Raw genomic sequence first — 7765 nt, 5'->3', positions numbered from 1 at the left:
ATGAGAGGCTTTGTTTCACCATTTTTAACATGAGGCAGTGGCGCAAGCTGCTTACCTTGTTTTGATTGACTATCAACTACATAGGAATACAAGCCCATGCCAACTATAGCAATTAATATTCCTAAGATACTCCACAAACTAAATGGATCATGAAGTAAAATGTTTCCAAATGCAGGAACCAAGCAAGTCTTCAAGTGTCCCCGAGCTTCATATGTAATGGAAGATGTCTTCACAATCATAAGAAATGTCCTCTAGTTGACAATCACAAAGATCAAATAGGATAAGAAAAATAAAACATGAGGCATATACCTAGTTGCAACCATATTTTCGTTTGTCAAAAACCCATCAACAAAGGGACAAAGTAGTTGCTTGATATAAACTTTGAATCTTCTATGGATGATGTTTGTCATAATTTGTGCAATGCATGTGCAGAGGCACAGGAAAGGATAAAATATCTCTTGCTCTCTAAGGCCAAGCTTAGGAATTTTATCACAGAATTCTGCTTCCACTGCTGCTTTCTTCAAATTCCCAATGAGCACACCAAGTTTCTTCACAAAATGAGTAGCTTGCTCACTCCTGAAAGCCTGCAGCTTTGTTCGAAGAACCTTTTCAGCCCCAAGATAATCCTTCACAAAGGGTTGCACCATGATTCTTGGATTTTCAGTCATGGTGTATCGCTTCTTGAAGGTGTTGATGATTGTGCAGATGTCGTTGTTGGTCAGGGTGTAGTCCAAGTTTCCAACATGCAAGGTAGATTTCAAAGGAACTAGGTCATCGTTGCCTCGTTTCTGTAGTTAGTATTGGTTATGCACCACAACAAAAACCTTGATATTTCATTTTTTGAGTATCTTTCTACCGATGCTAATTCCAGAGAGGGAGACACAATAGAAGGTGTCGGGATGACTTTTCTTGAGCATCGGTGCTACCACAGCTCCATTGGGCATTGCTGTCTGACCGAACTGGAGAGTACTCAAGGTTCATAGTCACAGTCTATGAGATAGTAGGAAAATGTTATACCATTTTCGTTTGTTAACTATGAAGGGAATGAAAATTCCCCTCCCCCTAGGCCAAGAAGCCCCTATGCACTAACGAACAACTCCTCGTTGTTGTGGCCACAACTGATAGCCATGTTTGGCTCTGTTGTTCCTTAGAGTCATATCTTCTCTATGGAGAAGTTCCCCAATGTGTAAGACCCATCCCCGTAGCTCACCTGATACATGCAAGGATGTCTAGTCTATTGTTTCTTTAAATCACTTGAGAAGTGAGCAGACACATCAATTGCCTGAATATTTTTCAGCAAATTGATGTTCACATCCTTTTTATTGTATTTTTTAGGGTGCCATTTTTCTTTAGACCAGTTGACGTTCATAACATACCAATTTGTATTTCTAGGAGGATCCATCATATGGATAAAGGTTTGCACATAGCTCTCATTAGGATCGCAGTTATATGTCTCATAACCTAGCCTACAAATTTGTTTGAACTTTGAGTAATAAAAATAATCTACTACTATGAGCAATGCATGTTGTCTTTTCACTGTGAACCATTGAGAACCCTTTCTCCATTCCTCTACATGTATTTTAGGAAAAAATTATTTTGTATATCGACCTCTTCCATGGGGACCTATATCATCAATGTAGTCAACAAAATTGACATTATGGCCCATCAAATAATCATACACAAAGTCAAAACTACTCACATGGATACAAATTTATGAGAGCAACACAAAATTTTGATTGTCAAGATCTTGAAGTGCATTAGTAAGAAGCCTCCTTTCATCATCTACCATCGAAATCATTCCCCAAACCACCTTCTGGCTACGGATGTCATGATTGGAAAAAATAGGGCTTTTCCATGTTGTCTTTAGTGTGCTCAACTGAGAGGTGTGGAAATAAATAGAGAACTTTCCCTCGTGCCCCCTAAAGAACTCTTCCCATTGCTCTATGAGGGGTAGAGGCCTTGAGGTCAGAAACATGAATATTATTTTTGGTGTCACCATGATATTCACATGAATTCTTATGATATTTCTAACCAAGACGCACGTGGACAATTCCCGATCGCTAAGAATCCTTGGTGGAGGGGACGGGAGAATCTACAGCAGCTGAACACTAATGCCACAGGAAAAAGGGAAAACCCTCAGCAACATTGGAGGGTAGATGTACACTGCTAGTACTGATAGAAATACCATGCTTACCAAATCCATGATCCAGACTCACCTCTTCGCCCCCCTACTGTGCGTAGGGACGGTTGGCTGCATGGTTATCCGCTGTTGATATTGATTGCATGTCTTCCTCACCTAGGCAACACTCTCTCCTAATGGAGAATGTAACTTGAGCTCAATCTAGAAATCGATGTTGAGTCCCTGAACATTTCATGAAATATATAGAATGTGCTTGCATAGGTGGATTCAAACTCACGATCGAGGAGCGAAGGTTTCACTAAGATTTGACGAACTATGCCATGAGTGTAGCTATGAACACGATGGTGAGTAAGAAAATATTCCATTCCATTAACATTTTCATCACCCTGGTATGTATGGTGGTGATAGCGATACTATAACATTGTTGCGTGGTGAAGACAAAATGTGTGATGACAAAAACTATTGTCCTTATGGACTGATTTCTACCATGATTCCACAGTTGTTTGCAACAAAGAATTATGAGCATATTTGAGAACTCATAGTAGAAACCCTTAGGTTCCAAATTTTCATGGACTCATAACTTGCTCTGACACCATTGATCCAAATATTTTGGAAGGCCCCAAGGTCTGAGCAATTTCCACACTAAGAAAAGAAAAGAAAAAAAACCAAACTAGAAAAGGAAATCACGAACCAACTCTTATTATATTAGAAAATGATAGTTGCAACTACATTGTGCTAGAAAATTTGTCCTCTTACAAAAAGAGGCTTGTTATTTATAACATTTTTTAGTTACATTACCATATGTAAATACCATGGGGGATTTCCATTTAGATCATTACCATGGGTAAATACCATGGGTGGGAAAGTACCATGGGCATATTTCCATTCGGATCAATGATGGAATACATCTCCTTATCATATGTGGGGAATTTCTGAATTGTGTCAAAATGTGTCTCACTGTGATAGGTCAATGGATGCCCTTGCTCAGTGAGAACTACACCAATAGCATAGTCAAAGGCATATGTCACAATTTTTAATGGTTGTTGCAGGTCTGGTGTTGGGCCAATTTATTAACACAAATTAACACAAGTATTTCATTATCAATCCAGGTTTGTAAAACTTGGAGGCATGTCCAAAATGTATGGAAATCAGATGTAGTCAAGGTTAGAAGAGAAAATATGAAGAACTAAGAAAACACATATTATAAATATAAATCTAATTAAATAATTTCTAATTCACTTATGCAATATATGTGAGATGAAGTGGCTCCTAACTTAGGAGAACCAGTTGTGTCCTTCTTCTACAATATTACTTGATGAATAGAAATAAAAAACCATTAATTGACAACAGCTTAAGATGCAGAAATCAATAATGAAAGAGGCTCCTAACTTAGGAGGTCCTTGCTATTCCTCATCACAAATTCATTCATCATAATACTATTGTTAGAAAACTGGAACTTCATAAAATTACTTGAAAGCAAGAAGGATGAACTTTAGTTTTTATTCATTAATCCAATAGAAGGAGGGTTCAACTTGAACATTGGGCTGTAGATTCATATAAATATGATAAATAAACTAGGATTCATCAGCAAACATAAAGTGTCATACATCAAATCAAGTAAACAAATCTGAAGCAACTAGTTATGAAAATCAAGCTAAATTAACCATGAAGTGTACTTAGCTTGGAGTGAGGGCCCTCCACCCTTGCCTTGCACACTTGAAGAGATTATCAGCTACTAAAATTCAATCAATCACCCACACCATGGAAAAACAAAATTAAGGTAGAACAGTTTTCTCAACTTAACTCAAAGTATTCAGATGTCTCGATGTAAAATTATACAAATTCTACATACCATAAGCCTTCAAACTTTTGGCTTAAATAGAATATTATGAAACAAACTAATCTACAATATATCTAACAACTATATCTATCCATATCCACATATTCCAATCAAACTCATCCAACCTATCACTACAAATATGGAAAATCCCATGAAATCATAAACTGCCCTATTTCCTAGGGATTTTCTAAATGATTGGTCCTGTTTGACCATCTCTGACCGGGCCTGATTAAGCTTGGTTTGACCGAACCAATAGGAGTTAGTTCAATCCTAGTTCCCAAGATTTCCATAAATGTATTCAGCTCGTGCCTAGGTGTCCTGAAAATATGACATCCATATAGCCATTATGGGAATTTATGATTCTGTCAAAAAATGCACTTGATATTCACTTTTCATAAAAAGTTCTAAAAATTACAAAATTAAATTTATATACCTGAATATGAATAAATACATCAAAATGAGGTGGATGTGATGGAAAATGGATGGAAAATATAGAAATTAAGTATGTTTTCTTAAGAAAAACTAGACCAAAAATGAGGGCCAACATCTCCCCCTTGCTGATTCACAAGCATGTCCTCATGCTTGTTTCTTCCTCTTGGATCTTCTGACCTCTGCTATAAACCCTGTGCCTGACCCTGATGCTTCCTGCTGTGTTGCCTCTAGAAGATAATCTATCCCCTTGCACTGTTCTTCCTTGTAAATAGTAGCTTTGACCTTCTATTTCTCATACTTGTTTTTCCACATGTTTTTATCTTTGAGCCACTTGAAAGCTTGTTTGCAAAGTATATCATTCTTTCTTTTCAGTTTGCCTCCCTCCTCATTTAGTTTTTCATTCTCCCTTACTAACATTGCATTATTTTTATTATATGCTTTATTTTCTTTCTTCAAGTGCTTCTCTAAGATCTTGTTTATTTCTAAAAGATATGTTGGGTTGTGTTATATTCTTTCCACAATTAACAGGGGTTTGAAGGGCACCCGTAACCCCACTTTATGGGGTCCGGAGCAGCGCCTCAGAAAATTTTGGTTTTGGACCTTATGTTAGGTTGGGCAGACCCACCTATGGTTTTGTGCATGAATTTCGCACATGTTTTTTGGACGCGATGGTTTTCGGCCCATGGTATTGGACACGATGGTTTTCGGTCCATGGTATTGGATGCTTCGACATGTATAAATATGTATTGTAACATTGAAAGGAAAATAATGAAAAATCAAGCTAGCAGTCCCTATTTTGGTATCCAGGGGAAAATATCTGTGTATATGTGTTTTATGTGTTATGATCTCGCATTGTTTATTTTCTGTGCTTTAGAATTCATATGCAAGTAATTCTGTACAGGGTTAAAACCTACATTTGGTATCAGAGCTGTTTTGGCTTCAAGGGGACGCCTTTGTTGCTGAGGGGTTTCAATCAGGCTTGTGGTAGACCCTGTTCAGTGGGAGATCTACCATATCGATTCTAGTGGTGAAAGAAGACGACGAGCAGTGGAAAGATAGAGATCGAGAAATTTAATGGTCAGAGTTTTGAGTTGTGCAAACTCAAGATGGAGGATCTTTGGTCGATAAAGATCAGTGGATCGCGGTAGATCCAGGTACTAAACCAACAGGAGTGTTCGATGAAGAATGGAAGAAGTTGGATCGAAAGGCAAAGAGCACAGTACGATTGTGTGTCTCAGATTCAGTATTGTTGAATGTATCAGGGGAAGCTACGGCGAAGGCTTTGTGGGACAAGTTAGGGACTTTGTACCAATATAAGTCTCTGGTGCATAAACTGTTCCTGCGGAAAAAGCTATATAACCTAAGGATGAAATATGGAGACTCGGTGACAGAGCATTTGGATGCATTTAATACTGTGGTAAGTCAGTTAGCATCTGTTGATATTAAAATTTTAGATGAAGATAAGTGCATCAGTTTGTTGTGTTCTCTACCAAATTCATGGGATAGTTTGATTATTGCAATAGGTAGCAATGCAACTGCCTTGCATTTTGATGAAATAGTCTCATCCTTGCTGATGGAGGAAATGAGATGGAAAAATATGGAGAGCCAAAATGGTTATGCCTTGTCTCTACGAGTGCAGACCCAGAATAGAAACAAAAATAAGTCATCGAGTGGGAGATCTAAATCTCCAAGAAAACCTGTAAAGGTGCTGTGCTGGAAATGTGGAAAGGAAGGGAACTACAAAAGCGACTGTAAATCTAAAGCTCCTGACAAAGGAAAGGGATCTGATGAGGCTTTTTCTGTAGAGGTGAAAACCACCTCAGATGAAGGTGGGGATGTGTACTTGGCTTCTTCAAGTACACATGTAGATCATGAGGCACGGTTGATTGACTTAGGTGCATCCTTTCACTTCACTCCCCATAGAGAGTGGTTCTGTGAGTATGAGAAATATTATGGTGGTGATGTCTTCTTGGGGGATGACAGGAAAGCTAGAATCATTGGTCACGGAAAAGTAAAGTTGAAGTTGCAAGGTGGAAGGATTAGAATGCTTTCAGGTGTTCTACATATTCTTGCATTAGCCAAAAATCTGATTTCTGTTAACAAGTTGGATGATGCAGGTGTAAAAACAGTGTTCGAGAAGGATACCTGCAAGATGGTTCGGGGAGCACTGGTATTGATGCGGGGAGTTCGGATTGGAACTTTGTACAACCTGCAAGGTAGCACTGTTATTGATGGGTGCAATAGTTCCGTGGTTCCTAAAAGTGGAGCAGAAAATCTAGTGGTCTCTGGAGAGAAAACCATGCTGTGGCATCAAAGGCTTGGACATATTGGAGAAAAGGGCCTTCGGATACTTCATGGTAAAGGTATAGTAGAAGGTATGAGTAATAGCTCTCTGGATTTTGATTTCTATTAAAGCTGTGTATATGGGAAGCAGAATTGGGTGAGTTTCTCCTCTGGTAGTAAGAGGGCGAAACAGATATTAGAACTTGTGCATAGTGATGTGTTTGGACCTATGAAGGTTCCATCATTGGGTAAGTCTATGTACTATGTATCATTTATAGATGATTTCTCCAGGAATACATGGATATATTTCCTTAAGAAGAAATCTAAAGTCTTTGACAGGTTTAAAGAATTTAAGGCTCTGGTGGAAAACCAGACAGAGAAGAAGATAAAGGTGCTGAGGACAGATAACGGTGGAGAATTTTGCAGTAAGGAATTTGAAGAATTCTGTAAGAAGTGTGGTATACCACAACAGAAGACTACTCCATATACACCTCAGTAAAATGGAGTTGTAGAAAGAATGAATAAGATGTTGATGGAAAGGGCAAGAAGCATGCTCAGTGGTGCCGAGTTGGGACAGGAATTCTGGGCAGAGGCGGTGGGTATTGCATGTTACCTGGTCAAAGGTCACCTTCATCAGCATTGGAGGATAAGACGCCACAAGAGATATGGACTGGTAAGAAACCCTCTCTTTCACATCTGAGGGTATTTGGATGTGATGCATATGTACATGTTCCAAAGGAGAAACGAACCAAGTTGGATAGTAAATTTGAAAAGTGCATCTTTATTGGTTATAAGGATGGTTTAAAGGGTTATAAGCTTTGGAACCCAGTCACACGAAAGGTTGTGTACAGTCGAGATGTTGTGTTCAGAGAGGTGAAAGATGTTATTAAACATGAAATCCAACCAAAGGAACCCGAGAAGATAGAGTTTAAGCTAAAGGAGGAAGAATCAGACTCTACAGCAGAGGAGGAATCAGAAGATGAAGAGCCACAAACTCTGGCTCTGAGAAGATTAGTTCGAGAAAGAAGGTAGCCTGAAAGGTATAGTCCATCTGCTTTCTGTTCAAATTT

At 38.6% G+C, this 7765-nt stretch overlaps 1 pseudogene; it reads right to left on the bottom strand.

The window, feature by feature from the left end:
- Positions 1-1153: 1153 nt before the first annotated feature.
- LOC149258244 (glycosyltransferase BC10-like) lies at positions 1154-2257 on the bottom strand (annotated as a pseudogene).
- Between the last annotated feature and the right edge of the window lie 5508 nt (positions 2258-7765).

The sequence above is a fragment of the Pinus tabuliformis genome, chromosome 6, assembly GCF_031772625.1.
Source record: "Pinus tabuliformis cultivar Carrire ecotype Pingquan chromosome 6, CPIR1, whole genome shotgun sequence".
In the NCBI taxonomy this organism is placed as follows: Eukaryota; Viridiplantae; Streptophyta; class Pinopsida; order Pinales; family Pinaceae; genus Pinus; species Pinus tabuliformis.
This window is presented reverse-complemented; position numbering and strand designations above follow the sequence as displayed.